The sequence below is a fragment of the Triturus cristatus genome, chromosome 4_1 (genome assembly GCF_964204655.1).
Source record: "Triturus cristatus chromosome 4_1, aTriCri1.1, whole genome shotgun sequence".
Taxonomy (NCBI): Eukaryota; Metazoa; Chordata; class Amphibia; order Caudata; family Salamandridae; genus Triturus; species Triturus cristatus.
In genome coordinates, this window is record NC_140585.1 from 1,190,940,618 (window position 1) to 1,190,959,524 (window position 18,907).

General features: G+C 42.7%; 1 long non-coding RNA gene across 1 annotated transcript in view; it reads left to right on the forward strand.

Moving 5' to 3' along the window:
• The first annotated feature begins 651 nt into the window (after nt 1-651).
• The window catches only part of LOC146856345 (uncharacterized), a 33,220-nt gene continuing 14,964 nt past the window's right edge, over nt 652-18,907 (forward strand). The window contains exons 1-2 of the long non-coding RNA XR_014981468.1: nt 652-840; nt 8,173-8,293. This is a non-coding gene — a long non-coding RNA (uncharacterized LOC146856345). The remainder of the gene's footprint in view (nt 841-8,172; nt 8,294-18,907) is intronic.

The window sequence follows — 18,907 nt, forward strand, 5'->3', positions numbered from 1 at the left end:
TCTGGCTTGACCGTGAAACTGTCAGCTGACCTTTAAACCTATACCAATAAAAATCTACAGCTCTTTGCTTCCACACAAATACATATTCATACCTGTAATATGTGCTTGTAATGCTTCTTATTGCCATACAACATGTTTTTAAAGGCAGACTACTTGGCATTGCCAGTGCTTGTTAGTAACTTTTGATCCTGTTTGATCCAGAAACAACATTTATTTTCTGTCAAAATCTGAAAGGATTGCATGAGGTGCCGGATTATGTGGCAACCCAGCATGCAGAAAATAACGCAGCCGCATATAGCCTAAATTCAGGTCACTGGTTAATTAATACTAATGCATTTTGGTGGCCTCTGGGGCCAAGCTCCCTCTAGGGAGTAAGCCGAGCGGCTGGCCTTGTGGGTACAGTGGACCAGTCTTGCCCCTGCTTCTTTCACACGTGCCAGTCCGCCTGGATCTCTTTGTTCAGTTCTCCCGCCTGCTGGCTCGGTCGATGGGTGAAGCCAGCCCGGAAGGTGACCTTTGTGCGTTCTGAGCCTGACCTTTGCTGCTCTATAGGGAGCTCCCTTTAAAGCTTTTGGCGGCTGAGGACAGCTTCAGATCCTGCTGCCCACCGCCCCTACTTAAAGCCCCGGCTGATGCCATAGGCACCCGGAAAGAAGCCGCGCCAGGGGCGCACTTCGGAGACACGGACGCGAGAAGAGAGATGTCCGGATGCGCGGGGGCAGCTACAGAGCTCGGCCGTGGAAGTCCCTGCTGCAGAACCTCCGCCGTGACTAGGCCGCAGTGCGAACAGGAAGGACTCCATGCGTGAGAGAGAGAGGGTTCCCAACCGCAGGACAGAAGGTACGGGCCAAGGGAACAGAGCCTCGCACCTGTGAATCCGGAGCGGGGTTTAGAGAGGGGAGTGAGGGGGTTCTACTCATCTCGAAGGACCAGGGAGGGAAGGGAGCAGCGTAAGAAGTGCAGGTACCGTCCCTTTCAAATGAAAGAAGTGCAGGTCTCAGTACCGGTGAGTACCTGCTCATTTAAAGCTCTGGCCCATATGAACAGTCAATAGAGGCTGGTGGTTTCTGAAGCAAGTGAAGCTTAATACGTGCCCTGAAAGCGAGGGCGAGTAAACTAGACGTATTCAAGGGCCTTGGAGGGCAGTGACGGTTCCACCATGGGCCGGTTTTCCGCCCGTTGCCATTTCTCCTCTTCCTCGTCCTCGCCCCATCCAACCCCCACCCCATGCAATTGGGCACAACATTTTCTTTTTGCCGGGGGAGCTAAATGAGCAAAGAACGACCCTAGTTTCACCCCATGGAGACAAAGATGGGACACGGGGTCCAATACAGCCCTTTAAAACACATTTTACACATACATTGGTAAAAAATCCATCGGGTCTGAAAGGGAGTTACAGTCGTGTCATGCTGTGCCAAGGAGGCCTGGCCTTCAGCAGCAGCTGACATATCCCCCCCCCCCCCCAAATATGGCGGGTTTGTTACCTTCATTGCACCAGTGCCAGAATGTTGACATGGAGCCCCCCCCCATACCGTGGGTGCCCCCTTATGTCAAAAATGACCTCAGTGATGCGAGGAGGACTGGCATTTTGCTGTGGGTGCCCCACACCGTAGGTACCCTCTTTTCAGGCAAGAATTACCCGTAGTATGTCAGCTCCAACACTTAGCTATGGTTGCCTCCGTACCCATGGTGCCATCTCTTGTGGCTAGAATTACCTCCAATATCTTAAACCCCAACATTTAGCAATGGCTGTCGCAATATGTTAGAGATGACCTCCAGGGTGCTCGGGCCTGCATATTCACATAGGTAATACTCCCACCCATATGCAAAGGGTGCAGCCCCTACCAGTCAAGATTTAACTCCCATGTGCAAGGACACAGCAGCAAAATGCGCACTTCTCTCACACAAGCTCATCTTCCACAGTCTTTCTCACACACGCACTCTCTCACACACTCTCACATGTACTTTACCACATTTGTCAAACCGCTTGGGTTGTGCTAGAAAACCTTGCACTGCTGCTGCTCATGCTATGTCTGTCTTGACTGCTAGTAGTTTGGTAAAAAAACATTTTCTCTCACCATACAAAACACAAAACCAGTGGCGTTGTCAATTGCCTGTTTTCATGTGTGTTGTGAATGAAATAGTGGCCTTCCTTAAAATAGATGAACAGGGTTAATGTTTTGTTTTATTTGTGTTTGCAGCAGAAATAGTGTTGTAGGTGGATGAGACCACTTAATAAAATTGTAAAAAAATGCATTTAGCTAGTTAGAATGGGAAATCCTTCCCACTCTTCTTAGAGGTGGGCGATCCAATGAAGACTTGAGGCAGACTTAAGCCAATGCCTCACTCTGGCTCAGCTCGAGCTCATCTTGGACCCTCAGGCCCAAAACGAGCCAAACTTTTATATGCCTTCTGCCTGCCTCCCACGCTCTAACCTCATGCACCAAGACTTGAAGACAGAGCCTTAAGCTTTGTTATAAAACAAAAGAGAGTAATTGACAGCCATCCAGTGGTTGAATTGCACAATGTGAATCGGAAAACCTGAGATCAATCACAGTTTCACTGCTTGACCAAATTGTATAATCCTGAGAAAATCTCTCTCTTGCATTTGATATTATAGACTATGTTGTTCTATGTGTTATGATAAGAATATAAACCTTATATAGGGCGCATTTAACAACTGAGTTGCCTCTTAGTTCACTAAAGTCATTATTCTCTGGTCATGGAGGCATGAATGTTTCTTAGTTCATGTTTAACAACTATGGGGCAGATTTATGTTCCCTGGCGCATCCCTGCAAATCAGCATGGATGCGCCAGGGAAGATGCGTCACGCAAGTTTGCCCTTGCGCCACCGCAGATGCGCCGCATTTACAATGCGGCGCATCGTGGCGCAAGGACAAGCAGATACGTGACGCATCTGCCGGCGTAAGGTTGGCGCAGTGCTGAAGTTGCGTCGCAAGCGCGACGCAACTCCAGCACTGTTCCAACCTACCCTATCCCTAACATGGTGTGTCAAGCCTTACGCCTCCTTCAAGCAGGCGCAGGGTTTTGACGCATCAGCGTTGGGAAAGTGACTCAGTGAAATCTTATAGATTTCACTGAGTCACTTTTCAGGGGCGTTCCTGCGACGGAACGCCCCCCCTGAGTAGCAACGCCTACATGAAACCTGACGCAGGTTTCATGTGGCGCAGGGCTTTACACCGTGACGCATCTCCATAGATGCGTCACGATGTAAATGGGGCGCAACATGGCGCAGGGTTTACGCCGCCGCTGCGTCACAAAAGTGACGCAACGGTGGCGTAAAAGGGGCGCAATTCCCTCATAAATCTGCCCCTATCTCTTTTAATAAGCCTTTTAAATGTAGTGATGTAATCTGATGTATTAGAGTGAAACGCATCTATATGTTAAAGAAGTTTTAAAAATTTGAGTTTTGAAGAGGCTTTATCACATTTGTGCATGATGTATGTTGCCTAGTTACATGTCAAACTTCGGGCCCTATTTACGAGAAACTAACGCAGCGCAGTGCCGCAAGTCATTTTGCTGTGCTGCGCTGCATTAGTTTTGAAGTACAGGGATGTGATATATTTACAACAATATGTCGCATCTCTGTACTCTTCCCTGGTCTGGAACGCAAACTGCTGGCATGCGCCGGCGTAGGCCCCATTGCACCATGGTGCAAGGATGTCTGCGTCGTGGGGAGATTGTGTTTCTGTAGGAGGGGCACCTTCCTGCACACAAGCAATCAATTGAGGTGATTTTCTCTTCTAATGCGTGCTAGAGAATTCAGCATGCATTGAAAGAGGAAAAAGAAAAACAAGGAGAAATGAAAGCATTATTTCCTCGTTGCCCCTCGCAATGCCACCCCAGGGGTGGCGTAGATTTCTGACGTATTTCCAGGTTTATGATTGATCGTACATCTGGAAATGCATCAGTGGGCATGGGTGTTGCATGGAAACAGCAACACCCAGGACCGGCTCTAGGGCGGTGCGATCGGTGCCACGGCACCGGGCGCTGACTTGGGGTGGGGGCGTCATTTTCTAAAGGATATTAACATTTCGAAAGTACCTGCTGCTGCGTTCCTGGCCTTCAGCAATTTTCAGGCATCAATTAAAATGTCAAGATACCTCCGGTGATTAATCGCTTCCTGGAAAGAGACTGGAGGTTTTTCTAGTGGAAGTTTTGACTCATGGAAAGGTTGCGCTGAAGGTTAATGTGCCTGCTGCTAAGAACGTGTACCATGCAGATCACAAAGTGCGTATAATCTAAATAGAGCAGTGGGTTATTGCTTCTATAAAAGAGTTCTTTTTGTTACTTGTAGTTTATAAATCAAAATCCTAATATAGAACATTGAGCTATTAACTCTGTCATCAAAGAGATGCGTACAAACTGCAAGGTATATAGTTAGAGCAATATGAATTTTGGCCCAGTCTTTTATTATCCTAATCTTCCCAAAAGGGTTCATTTGGGTAGAAAACCATTCTTATTATTAAAGAGAACCCCTAAACATGGTGTTCAGTATTAAATTCGGATTTTTCCAGAATATGGACCCTTAATCTATCTTGCCTACCAGTATCGATGACATGGTACTCCTACACTACACCTTTCAGTCTTGTCAGATGTAACATTTCCCATAAACTGATTTACACACATATGGTTGTCTCTGTGCAATGTGTGTTATGTAAAGTGCTCTGACACCTTACACTAGTATGAGTGGTGCTATAAAACTAAATGAATCTGAGGAACAGTGGTTTTGGAGACTTAAGGGGCACTGTTAAAGGGTGCTAGTGAGGGAATTCATTGCAGAGGGGGTCATGGGGGGGCGCCAACAAACATTGTCGCACAGAGCACCACCAGTGCTAAAGCTGGCCCTGGCAACACCCATGTCACGCCCCTAACACGCGAAGTGTTGAGTGAAAAGTGTCGATATTCACAAGCACACGTAAAGCCACACAGGGTGGCTTTAAGTGTGCTTGTAAACATCACGCTCTATTTTGGCACAGATTGCAGGACATAGTCGTTATCAACTATAGAATTTGTTTAATTTACTTGTTACTGCTTCTTGAATTTGGCCCTCCAAAACAAACCGTATCCCCCCCCTCCCCCCACTACCACCTCACTGCACTGTGTATCTATATCACCACTGAGCACCACTATCTCACCATTGTGTATCACTGTATGAATTTGGAAGTACAAAAAGTTTTGCAATGTATTTTTGTTTTATGTAATTTGGTTCGCATAACGAATGCTATCAATTCTGATACATAAATCAATGAAAAAACCCTCTTTCTGTGTTCTTGTTCCTTCCCCCATTTGTTTAAGAAATGTTCTTGCTTTCAGAAATGTATCATATGTTATGCTGAAGTAACTACGGCTAACTACAATACACATTGTTTCTACCCAAGGGAACCATTGTTCTTTATATATGTAAACATCACGCAGCAGGTTGCACCGCCGGTGCGTCATGCAATGTGAAGCACTGGCGGCGGAAGGGGCTTGTAAATAAGCCCCTTCATGTCTCGGCTCGTGCTTGACTCTGAGAGTCAAACCATACCCATAACTTGTCTATGGCTCAGCTCTCCCTGTTAATTTGCTAGCCCGACTACCTCTAGCTCCTCAAAAACAACAGACCTTGCCAAAAACTTTACTACCTACCACAATGAGAGCCCCCATTGGGTGTGGCACATATAGCCCCACCTGCAACCCCTGGCACTCCTGTGGTCATGCTGGGTAGCAGCAGCAACTGCTAGTGAACTGGCCTGTACTGAGAAGATGATAAATAAAACTCACTGCTGGTGCTTCTGTGCGCCACAGCGCTCAGGTTTTGGTGTGATTTCAGAGCCCCTCACCTAAGATATTGCTGGGGTCCAGCCCCAGTGCCCCACACATACAGCACGTCCAAGGGATATGGTAAACACATGATTTATGGCTGGTGGTATGTGTTTGAGTGTATGGCACACAAGGTGCATGTATGGGTTGTATAACACATGACACAAAATGTCTGCCTGAGTATTTGATATACTCACATAATGCATCGCTACAGAGTACTGAGAAGCACAGGGCCTCATTTATGAGGTTTTGCCGTAGGGCAGCGTTGCAGGCCTTCCTGCTGCACTGCCCTACGGCAAAAGAGAAGGGCAGGAATGTGCCGTATCTATCAGATACAGCGCATTCCTGTCCTTTTCCCCTGCGCAGCCATACAACGGGATGCCTTGCGCCAACACAGGCACCTTTGCACCATGGTGTAAAGGTGCCTGCGATGCAGGGATGATTATTTTTTGCAGGAAGGGAAACCTTCCTGCACAAAAACAATCACAAGAGACTTTTTCCTCTTTTTATGTGTGCTGCAGAATGCAGCACACATACAAACGGAAACATGAGGTAAAATAAAGATATTTCTCCTCGTTGTGCCTCCTTTATGCCTCCCTTTGAGAGGCGTAATTTTTTGGCGCTGTCTCAGAGTTACGATTTCTCGTAAATCTGGGGCAGGGCCGGCTTTAGCAGTGGTGGCGCCGTATGCGACAATGTTTGTTGGCGCCCTCAATGACCACATCTACCACTGATTCCCTCTCCACCACTATTTAACAGTGCTCCTCAAGTTATGTTATGTTGTTATGTTATAAGGTTTTTATATAGCGCCTATCACCGCCGGTCTCTAAGCGCTCAACAGAAAGAACATAGCATACTGTCACCTCGATACCCTCTGCCATCTCTAATTAAGCCGGGAATATTGCCTTTTTAAATAGGTACGTCTTAAGTTTTTTCCTGAAGGAAAGTAGCTGTGAATCGTCCTTCAGACTGGCCGGTAGCTCATTCCAAAGTTGTGGAAGAATCACTGAAAGGGCACTGCCTCCTTTAGTTTTTAATTTAAATCTGGGTTGAGTCAGATTGGAGGCATAACCCGAGCGCAAGTCTCTATACCCACTCTCTCTCAGATTGCTTTAGTTTTATACCACCACTCATACCAGTGTATGGTGCCAGAGCACTTTAAATCACACGCACATTGGCACAGAGATAATCATACATGTGTAAATCAGTGTACAGGAATGTTAAATAAGACAGAGGACTACAAGGTGTAGGAGTCACATGTCATCTATACTGGTAGGCAGTATAGTTTAAGAGTCCTTGGTCTGGAAAAGCACAAATTCAGACTTGAAAATATAACATAATTGTTAGGGGTTTTCTTCAATAATAAAAATTGATTTCCTCTACCCAATTGAACCCTTTTTTGCGAGTTTAGGATAATGTAAGACAGGGCAAAAAGACATATAACGCTAATACATATCTTGTATTTTGCATGCAGTTCTTTGATGATGGTTAATAGCGCACTGTGCTATATTAATATTTTAACTTATAAACTGTAACAAAGGATCCCTGGGACACAAGCAGTAACCCACTGACCTATTTACATTATATGTACTTTGTGATCTGCATGGTACAGATTCTTTGCAATAGGCACAATAACCCACTGCACTACCCTACGATGAGTTAAAACTTCTACTAGACATACCTAGGATCTCTCTCCAGCAGAAACAATCACTGGAGTGATCTTGACGTTTTTATTGATGGCTGAAAATTGCTGTAAGCAAGGAATGCGGCAGCAGGTGCTTTTAAAACGAAAATATGCTTGCAAACAGGGCGTCCCACCCCAAGTCAGCACCCGGTGCTGTGGCACCGATCGCACCGCCCTAAAGCCGGCCCTGATCTGGGGCAGTGTCGAAAAGCCATGGATGTTGCTGGGAACTCCCCCAGCACACCCATTGCATGCCCCTTTAACGCTGCAAATTGAGTTAAAGAGAATTATATTTACGAGGCAGCATTAAGCCAAAAAAAGTGGCTTAGTGCTGCCTTGTAACTATGGAGCAGGCTCCTTCGCCATGCAGCGTCACAAAAAGTGACGTTCCGGCGATACAAGGGTTACTGCTAGACCGCAAGGGACAAACACATGGTACATGCCTGCCAAGAAGGTGTAGCATGCGTATGATGCATGGCAGGGGTTTTTGATGTGGGCGCATGCACATACACATACACACATGTACAAGTTACACAGTTGGGATATCACACATAGAATACTGCTCGGTGTGTGGCATAGCATGCTCGGGGAGTTGGCAGTGGGATATGGCCACTGTGTGCTTTGTATATATAAACGCCGTATTTGCACATCCACTTCTCCAGGTGTACCGCCATCCACAACAGCATGTCCAGTCAGATGCCCACATGCAGCTCTGCCAGCACTGAGCAGGCCCAGAGGGTCCTGGAGCAGTTGAGAGTGGAGGCTGATATTGAGAGAATCAAGGTAGGTGTGGTGTACATATCGATATATATTGGGGTACAGGACGTTAATTGACCTACACCACCATAGTACTCTGGAAAACCTGTACAAAGGACTTTATTATTAGTCTGTGACTTCACTTTTCACTGGTAATAACAAAATTACATCACTACTTACCCGTGTTAATAAAGTGACATAATGTCTAATTGCAGTGATAAAGAACCCCCTGCTATGCATTGTAAGGATTTTGCAAATCGCCGAGGACTTCCATAGCCATGTAGGGGAATGAGGCCAAAGGTTATGGAACTCTGAGGTGATGCTTAGAAAATTGCGTATGCATGTGTGTGATTTATAATAATGAGAAATGTATTTTTAAATTATTATTGTAATGAATAACTATAACTTAACAATTTAAAATGTTTGGGTAGTTAATTGTGGTTTGAGATGGCCTAACTATAACTTATTTGTAACCTTTGGTTTTGTTTTGGAATATATATATATATATATATATATATATATATATATATATATATATATATATATATATATATATATATGTATATATATTATCTACTGGCGGTCGCCAGTAGATAGTTATAGTTACAACCTAGTTTCCATAGGAAATCTCAAAATTCTATTTTGAATAACTTTGGCGCCGGTTGACGAATCCTCGCGAAATTTTCAAAACTAATGGGGCGCTCCGTTCAGCTCCTACCCTGAAAGTCTCGGGGTGATTCGTCAAGCGGGGGCCGAGAAAAAAGGGGGGTCCCAAAACGCGTTTTCCCCATGCATTTTTCCATAGGACCTTTAGACACAGCTACAGCCAGAACGGCTGAACAGAATTACTTGAAATTTGGCAAAGAGGTAGTCCTCAGGTCAGGCATGTGCCTTTTGCATATATGGTGTAAATCCGTTCAGTAGTTCCTGAGAAAATCAAAAGTAAAATCATATACATATCTGGGCGGAGCCTAACCACACATCTCATTGTGAGATCTGATTGGCTGTCAGCACTTCATCCAAGAAGTGTTGGCAGCCATCTTGGGACCAATATACATGATAGCACCTCATTAAAAAGCATTGCAGTTAATAGAAGGTTTTAAGACTTTAGTTACATTATAAATCATTTGTTGATGGTACCATACTCATTTTAGGAATTGTAGTATGTTCTAAGGTGATTTTACCATGTGAAAAAGCCTTCTGCTGGGATATCATGAATCATGTTTGAGAGAAAACTATTTTCACATGCTTTTCCCACAGAGGTTTGGAAGATGATCTATAAGCTAAACTGAGAGCATATTTTCTGTAAATTCACATTATCTTTCTCAGTCATGTGAGAATGAAGTCTGACATTCTCAGTAAAACATGTACATCCAACAAGGGCAGAGACTGTCAGTTGATTCCTTTGTGTTCTACTGCAGCTTCCCAGAGTGTTCCAAAGAACAACTAGAGCGCTAACAGTCTTACTTATGACAAAGGTATGGCACACCTGAAGCCATCTTGATTGGAATAAAGTGGTAACATTTAAAACATTTAATTTAAAAAGGATCAAAATGAGAGGGTTCATTTTGCCATAGAATGTGTGATTAGTGCTGCAGAAAGAAAAATTAGGGCACATTTTGAGTGACTTCTCAAATCCTCTTCTATTTCATTAAAGAATTCTGACATGCAGACTGAAACATGCACTTTCAATACCAGCAGCAGACTTCCCTGGTGAGCAGTAGCTTTACTACAGTGATCTAATGAGCAACTAGAGTGCTAACATTCTGAATTTATGGCAAATGTGTGACACATCTGAATGCCTTGTTCATTGAATCAAAGTAAAAAAAACTGACAGTCTGCCTACTGAGGAGACTGCAGTAAATGAGGAAATTAGGAAACTTCATAACAAGTCTCCCAAGATGGCCACCAGAGACAAAAGAGCCCAAATGTAGCACAAATATCACCGAGATGTAGCCCAAGTATAGCCCAATGACAGAAATCCCAGAGTGTTTTAAAGAACAACTAGAGCGCTAACAGTCTTACTTATGACAAAGGTATGGCACACCTGCAGCCATCTTGATTGGAATAAAGTGGTAACATTTAAAACATTTAATTTGCAAAGGAACAAAATGAGGAGGTTCATTTTGCCATAGAAATTATGACTAGTGCTGCAGAAAGAAAACTTAGGGCACATTTTGACTTCTCAAATCCTCTTCTATTTCCTTAAAAAGTTCTGACATGCAGACTGAAACATGCACTTTGAATACCAGCAGCAGACTTCCCTGGTGAGCAGTAGCTTTACTACAGTGATCTAATGAGGAACTAGAGTGCTACCATTCAGAATTTATGGCAAATGTGTCACATCTGAATGCCTTCTTGATGGAACCAAAGTAAACAAGCATTGAAAATGCAATAGGTCTCGCCCTCGTTTAAGTTAAAGCAATTCTGTTTGTAATTAGGTGGCTTTTTAGCTTTGCTTTTATTAGTGTTTTTCAAAATTTCATGTAAATAACAGGCATATCTGTATATGTATGCATGCATTTATATTTGTATCGTGAAGCAAATCTCTACCTTACCTGAAAACGCCATGTGCGAGACGCTGGAGAGTGCGCTTTTGCCTGTGGGCACTTGGTAGCTTTTATATTTGTATTTATATAGATATGCAGATTATATATATGTTTATATATGTATGTAAATACATATATACACATACATATATATAAATGCATATATGTGCATATGTGTGCGTGTAGAGAGAGGTAGAGAGAGGTAGAGAGGTAGAGATGTAGAGGTAGAGACGTAGAGGTAGAGAGGTAGAGGTAGAGAGATAGGGGTAGAGAGGTAGAGGTAGAGAGGTAGAGAGTAGTAGAGAGAGGTAGAGAAAGGTAGAGAGGTAGAGCGTAGAGGATGAGTAATAGAGAGTAGAGAGTATAGAGAGAGTAGTAGAGAAAGTAGTAGAGAGTAGTAGAGAGAGTAGCAGAGAGTGAGTAGGAGAGAGTAGTAGTGAGTAGTAGAGGGTGAGTAGTAGAGAGTAGTAGCGAGTGAGAAGTAGAGAGTAGTAGAGAGTAGTAGAGAGTGAGTAGTAGAGGGTGTATTAGAGAGTAGTAGAGAGTGAGTAGTAGAGGGAGTAGTAGAGAGTGAGTATTAGAGAGTGAGTAGTAGAGAGTAGTAGAGAGTGAGTAGTGGAGACTGAGTTGCAGAGAGAGAGTAGTAGAGAATGAGTAATAGAGAATGAGTAGTAGAATGAGTAGTAGAGTGAGTAGTAGAGAGTAGTAGAGAGTGAGTAGTAGAGAGTAGTAGAGAGTGAGTAGTAGAGAGTAGTAGAGAGTAGTAGAGAGAGAATAGTAGAGAGTGAGTAGTAGAGAGTGAGTAGTAGAGAGAGAGTAGTAGAGAGAGTGAGTAGTAGAGAGTAGTAGAGAGTAGTAGAGAGAGTAGTAGAGAGTAGTACAGAGTGAGTAGTAGAGAGTGATTAGTAGAGAGTAGTGGAGAAGTAGAGAGTGAGTAGTAGAGAGTAGTAGAGAGTGAGTAGTAGAGTGAGTAGTAGGGAGTAGTAGGGAGTAGTAGAGAGTGAGTAGTAGAGTGAGTAGTAGAGTGAGTAGTAGAGAGCAAGTAGTAGAGAGTGTGTAGTAGAGAGAGAGTAGTAGAGAGTAGTAGAGGGTGAGTAGTAGAGAGTGAGTAGTAGAGAGAGTAGTAGAGAGTAGTAGAGTAGTAGAGAGTGAGTAGTAGAGAGTGAGTAGTAGAGAGTGAGTAGTAGAGAGTAGTAGAAAGTGAGTAGCAGAGAGAGTAGTAGAGAGTAGTAGAGAGTAGTAGAGTGAGTAGTAGAGAGTGAGTAGTAGAGAGAGAGAGTAGTAGAGAGTGAGTGGTAGAGAGTAGTAGAGTGAGTAGTAGAGTGAGTAGTAGAGTGAGTAGTAGAGTGAGTAGTAGAGAGAGTAGTAGAGTGAGTAGTTGAGAGTGAGTATTAGAGAGTAGTAGAGAGTGAGTAGTAGAGAGAGCAGTAGAGAGGGAGTAGTAGAGAGAGAGAGTAGTAGAGAGAGAGTAGTAGAGAGTAGTAGAGAGTGAGTAGTAGAGTAGTAGAGAGTGAGTGGTAGAGAGTAGTAGAGAGTGAGTAGTAGAGAGTGAGTAGTAGAGAGTAGTAGAGTAGTAGAGAGTAGTAGAAAATGAGTAGTAGAGAGTGAGTAGTAGAAAGTAGTAGCGAGTGAGTAGTAGAGAGTGAGTAGTTTAATTTAAAAGGAACACAATGAGGAGGTTCATTTTGCCATAGAAATTATGATTAGTGAGGAAAAAAGAAAAATTAGGGCACATTTTGAGTGACTTATCAAATCCTCTTCTATTTCATTAAAATATTCTGACATGCAGACTGAAACATGCACTTTCAATACCAGCAGCAGACTTCCCTGGTGAGCAGTAGCTTTACTACAGTGATCTAATGAGCACCTAGAGTGCTACCATTCAGTATTTATGGAAAATGTGGGACACATCTGAATGCCTTCTTGATGGAATCAAAGTAAACAAGCATTGAAAATGCAATAGGTCTCGCCCTCGTTTAAGTTAAAGCACTTCTGTTTGTAATTAGGTGGCTTTTTAGCTTTGCTTGTATTAGAGTTTTTCAAACTTTCATGTACATACCATGCATATGTATGCATATATGTATATGTTTGCATGAATTTATATTTATATAGATATGCAGATTATATTTATATGTTTATATATTCACTGAAAAAACCATAGGTTTCACACACGTTATAGTTACGAATTAGCATTTAAAAACCTTGCAAATTCACTTAAAAAACCATAGGTTTCACACATGTTATAGTAAGCTGGACATTTCACTCGTAAAAAACCAATGAAATTCCCCCGTTATAGTTAGTGCAGGCAACTATAACTCACGCGACCGCAATCCTCTGCTGATGACGTCAGATATTACATCACTGTATTTAGACACTTATTTACCCATGTCTTCTTCCATTAATCTTTAGCTATACATATATTACAAATATTTATTTTTCATAAAGACACATATGTCATCAGTGATGTAATATCTGACGTCATCAGCAGAGGATTGCGGTCGCGTGAGTTATAGTTGCCTGCACTAACTATAACGGGGGAATTTCATTGGTTTTTTACGAGTGAAATGTCCAGCTAACTATAACATGTGTGAAACCTATGGTTTTTTAAGTGAATATATATATATATATATATATATATTAAATTCCTCAGCCAACTCACACGGATATGAATAAAGATGATGAAGCCTCAGGGACAGATGGCGAATCTCTAACAAGCGATACTGGCTCAGAAGGTGATATTTAGGTTAGAAACATGGATGGAGGTGTCTACAGCCTGGGAGAAGAGGTTGATTTTTTAGCCATCGACAGGCGCCACACGTTGAGACCGAGGAATCGGAACAATCAACCAAACGAAAAAAGAGGAATGCCAGAAGAAAAGCAAGACGGAAATGCCGGAAAATCAACACAAAAGAAAAAACAGCAATGGCAGAGAAAGAGGCGATAATTGAACAAACAATAATCAATTTGTCCAATGTCGAACTATCCAAAGCAGAAAAACAGCTTCTTTCCCTAGGACTCAGCTTCTGTCCTGAAAGCTCATTCAATTATGCCAACACCAGGATTGATATTTTCTGCTTCATTCGCAAACTAAAATTTAAAAAATTCTTTGCGGTTAAAACTGGCCTGGATACATGTCAAACAACGCAAGCCAACTTGCCTGGAAACATGCTAGGTTTACAAGCTGCTGATATGCCGACCCTCTTAACTATGCAGGAACTGAGCAATGAACAAGCGGCGATACAACCTGATACAGAGGCTGGTTCTAACACCCAAAACAGACTGTCCAATGAAGGAATTGTTCAATATGGAGCTGGGATCAGTCCGTTTAAACCAAAGAGCACCTTCATTCCTATGATGCCCAAAGACTTAGTGGATGTATTCCATGACCGTGTGACAGATGATATTAAAAAATTGTATATTCAAACCAAAAAGAAACCCAAAAATTCATCTTATATGAACAACCAATATGATTGTCTGATGACTAAACTGGGGAAGAACAATGAAATTATCATTATGGCATCTGACAAAGGTGGCAACATTGTACTCTGGCCAAAAAAGGAGTATATTACTGAAGCAAAAAGACAACTAAACAATCAAGAATGCTATGGTAAATCAAACCTTAAAGAGTACAACCTTGCCAAAGAATCACTGAGGAAGCAATTATTAAAATACAAAAGGGAGAGTCTTATTTCTTCATCCGAATACAAATTTTTAGACATGGACTTCCCTGTGATACCGACACTTTACTTGATCCCAAAGGTGCATAAATTAACTCAACCAGTACCAGGAAGACCGATTATTTCTGCCATCAACAGTGTCAGTGAACACGTTTCCCAGTATATCGACTTTTTTCTACAGGACTTTGTAAAAAAACTTCCCAGCTATATTAAAGACACTGGTGATTTCTTAAATAAGATCAAAGACATCACATGGGAGACTAACTTCTTATTGATTGCTCTAGACATTGAATCGCTATATACTAGAATCAATCACACGGATGGGCTGAATGCTGTTAAGTATTTCCTTGACTCAAGGGGGAGTGAATTGTTTCTTCATAACAGAATGCTAATCAACTTGATAAATTGGTGTCTTAACAACAACTTCTTTTTATTTGGGAATGACATTTTCAAACAGCAAAGAGGCGTGGCTATGGGATCCTGTTTCTCCCCCAGCTATGCCTGTTTACACATGTTGGCTGGTGGGAGGAACAGGTCCTTAAAAAACAACATTGGGAAATTTTTAATCATCATGTGGTGCATTGGCTACGCAATATAGATGATGTTTTTGTGATTTGGAGAGGAAATGAGGAAAGTGCAATTAGTTTTATTTCTACCATCAACCAGAATCATATGAATTTGCACTTCACATCACAAATCAGTACAACCACGGTCGAATTTTTAGATGTTAGAGTGCTGATTGAAGATAATATACTTGAAACAACTTTATTTAGGAAGCCTACAGCAGGCAACAGCACTCTACATGCTAATAGCAGCCATCCTAAACATTTAATAGAGAGTATTCCGTTTGGTGAACTACTGCGGATCAAACGTATCTGCAGTACAACGGAACAACTTGACAAATGCACCAAGGATGTGTTACATAGATTAAAACAAAGAGGGTACAGTGACCAAATCCTGACCCGTGCGGTGTCGAAAACACGAGACAGACCTAGAGACACCCTTCTACATGGGACAGCCAAAGAAACTGACGTAACTGAAGCTGACTCATGTCCAAGGTTAATCACTACATATAGTAGACAGGAGAGAAAGATAAAAAATATTATTAATAAGAATTGGCCCATAGTTCTTAGAGATGGTGTTTTGGGTCCTCGTCTCCCTGATATTCCTACTATCACTTTTAGAAGAGCAAAGTCTATGAGGAGCCAGTTAGTCAAAAGCTGCCCAGAAACGGGAACTACTGGCACTTGGCTGAAACCAAGAAAAGGTTTTTTCAAATGCTCCACGTGTCGTGCGTGCAAGTTTGGTGTCAATACTACACATTACACCACCCCATTTTCGGAAGAAAAATGTATGATTCATGGGAATTACAACTGCCGCACCGAGTTTGCGGTGTATGTTTTGGCGTGTACCTGTGGCTTGCGTTACGTTGGCAGTACCAAGCTACAGGTGCACGTCAGAATTCTTCAACATATTCGGGCTATAGTTAATAATGATTCTTCCTATCCTGTAGCCAGACACTTCAAACGAGAACACAACAACGATCTCAGCTGCCTCTCGTACTTTGTTATCAATGCGATTCCCCCCTTGAGAAGGGGTGGAAACAAAGAAAAGAAACTAAGGCAATTAGAATCTCGCATTATTCTAGAACTGGATAGTAAAGCACCACATGGGTTAAATACAACTGAAGATCTGCACAACTTCCTTTAGAAATATGTGGCTGTTCCCCCTATTACACTGTGCTGACCTCTTCTTGGACCTGCTATTTTGTGGATTGTTTATGAATTTTTATAAAAAGTTTTTACAAGCTTTTATGAATTTTCATGGATTTTTTACGGGTTTTGGCAGATTTTTGTATTTGTTTTAGTCACATCTTTGCTTACCCAACCCTCACTCCTTCGCAATATCTTGCAGGGCCTCTAATTGGCTCTATTTGGTCTTTTTTGTCAGTACTACTATAGAATTCCAGCTGCTTTTGCTCGTTTTGCACATTTTTGGTTCTTTAGATTTTTTAGATTCTTTCAGGATCTTTTAGGGAATTTTCATGGGTTTTACTTATTGTAGATTTTCCTTTTTTCAATAGAGATGAAAATAAACTTTTTAAAGGAAAGGATAAATCAGGTCATGATTTTGCACATAATTGTGGCACTTTATATTTATTTCTACCTCAGATTATGCATTAAGACATGTAATAACCACATTCAAGCCATATTTATATCTATCACTAGCATTCAGGCTGTTATGTATCACTTTCGCTGGTTCATTGCTGGATTATGTGGCACTATTTTTTCTGTTTTATTAGTGATATTTTTATCCTATTTATTAACAGTTTTTATATTGTGTTACACTCTTTTATCCATTACCAGTGTTGTTGTAAATAATTTATATATGTATTTGCATTATTTTCACTTTGAATTGCACAAAGTGAATCAAGTGATATACATTTAACGATGATGCTGTTTTAATTTTATTTGTATTTATACAGATATATTGCATACATCATCTAGTAATTTTGTGATGCATTTAAGCAATTTATGGCGATTATATAATGGAATGTACAGAATCTGTCTTCTTTGCAAGTCTTTTTCTTGTGTCTATGATCACCTGACACAGGAAGTGAACTCACCCTGCATGTTTAAATGGCTTTGGCGAACTGTTACCTGTGTGTGATCAAGGGCACGGCTGTGCTCGAAACGCGTCACTAAGCAGAGGAGCAGAAATAAAATCTTCCTGCCAGCAATTGGGGTCCGTTTACTCTGTTCGCCGCTGCTGCTGTGTGTTTGTAGCGGAGGTTCGAGGAGTTCAAGGAGTTGCATATATATATATATATATATATATATATATCACCTTCTGGCAGTCGCCATTAGATAGTTATAGTTAGGACCATGTTTCCATAGAAAAAGTGTTTTTTGACTTGCCTATATCTTTGGCGCCGTTTGACGAATCTTCACAAAATTTTCCAAAAAGAGTGCCCTAGTGAATCTTGTTGTGCATTAAAAGTTTTGGGGCGATCCATCAAGCAGGAGCACAGATAAAGGGGGGGGTGTTAAAGTATTTTCCCATGTTGATTCCCATAGGGATTTTGAGCACGATTACAGCCCGAACCGCTGGACAGAATTACACCAAATTTGGCAGAAAGTTAGCTCTTGGTCCAGAGAGAGTGCTTTTTGTTATTTGGTAAAGAACCATTCAGTAGTTTTTGAAATATATATATTTTTTTAAATTGTATTGAGAGGGACGCTGATCATCCGAGCATCCGACAGTCCTCATGTTGAAATCTGATTGGCTACCAACACTTCAACCAGGAAGTTGTGGCAGCCATCTTGGGACTCGGCTTTCGCAGAGTCCCACAAAACACATTTAAAAAAAGAAAAGGGGGGAAGGGTAGTAATACCCTGACCCCCTAACTGTGGTTGTGGGGTCCAATGTGACACTAACAGGGCTAAAAGGCACTTAAAAAACATTGCCACAGAAATACGACAGAGGCAAGAATCCAAAGCAAAAAAAAACAACAACAAAAAACACAAGTGCAGGCTCTAGTGCTTGTTTTGATCAGAGCTCCCAGGTGGGCCAGATCCCAGGGGCATTTTTTTTTAAAGGAGAGGGGCTCAGTGGGCTCCCTTCTAAGGCTCATTGAGCCCCGGGGACTAACATGTCCCGGGGATTTTGTTGATAAAAAATGAGGGGGGCACACAGGCCTCCCCTTCATGGGCTCCATAACTCCCGGGGACCACCACTTCCCCAGGGCTAAATAACATGTAAAGGGAGGGCCTGCAGACTCCCCCAGGCCCTGGGGATCACCAACTTCCTGGGGCCAGATATATTTTTTAAACATGGGAGAAATGGTCCATGTGGCACACCTCCTGGGCCACAAAGGCCCCTGGGACCTCCACCTCCCCAGAGTCAACCCTGAAAAGTAAAGGACAAGGGCCGCACAGCACCCCTCCTGGAGCCTTACATGGCCCTAGGGACTGTCACTCCCCAGGGCCAGCTCCTGCTATGTCCCAGGGTTCCCACCCCCAGGAAATAGATGTTTGCTTTAGCTTGGTGGGAGCTGTGACATCTCCCGCCAAGCTAGAGCAAACACTCTGGTTCAAGGGGGCGGGTGCTCTCAAAGTGCTCCCGCCCTCTGGAAGCAGAGGTTTTATCTCTTTCCCTGCCTGCAGACATGCGGGCAGGGAAAGAGATGAAACAGATTGCTCCTGCATAGAGGGAGCTGCCTTTCTAGTAGCTCCCTCCGTGCAGCAGCAATGCTGGCTCCCGCAGGAGGCGGGGAACCGGCTAGATTAGCAGGGGCCATAAGCAAAAAAAAACAAGTGCAGGCTTCAGTGCTTGTTTTGATCAGAGCCCCCGGGTGGGCCAGATCCCGGGGGCATTTTATTTTTTAAGGGCGGGAGGTTCACGAGGCCCGTCTC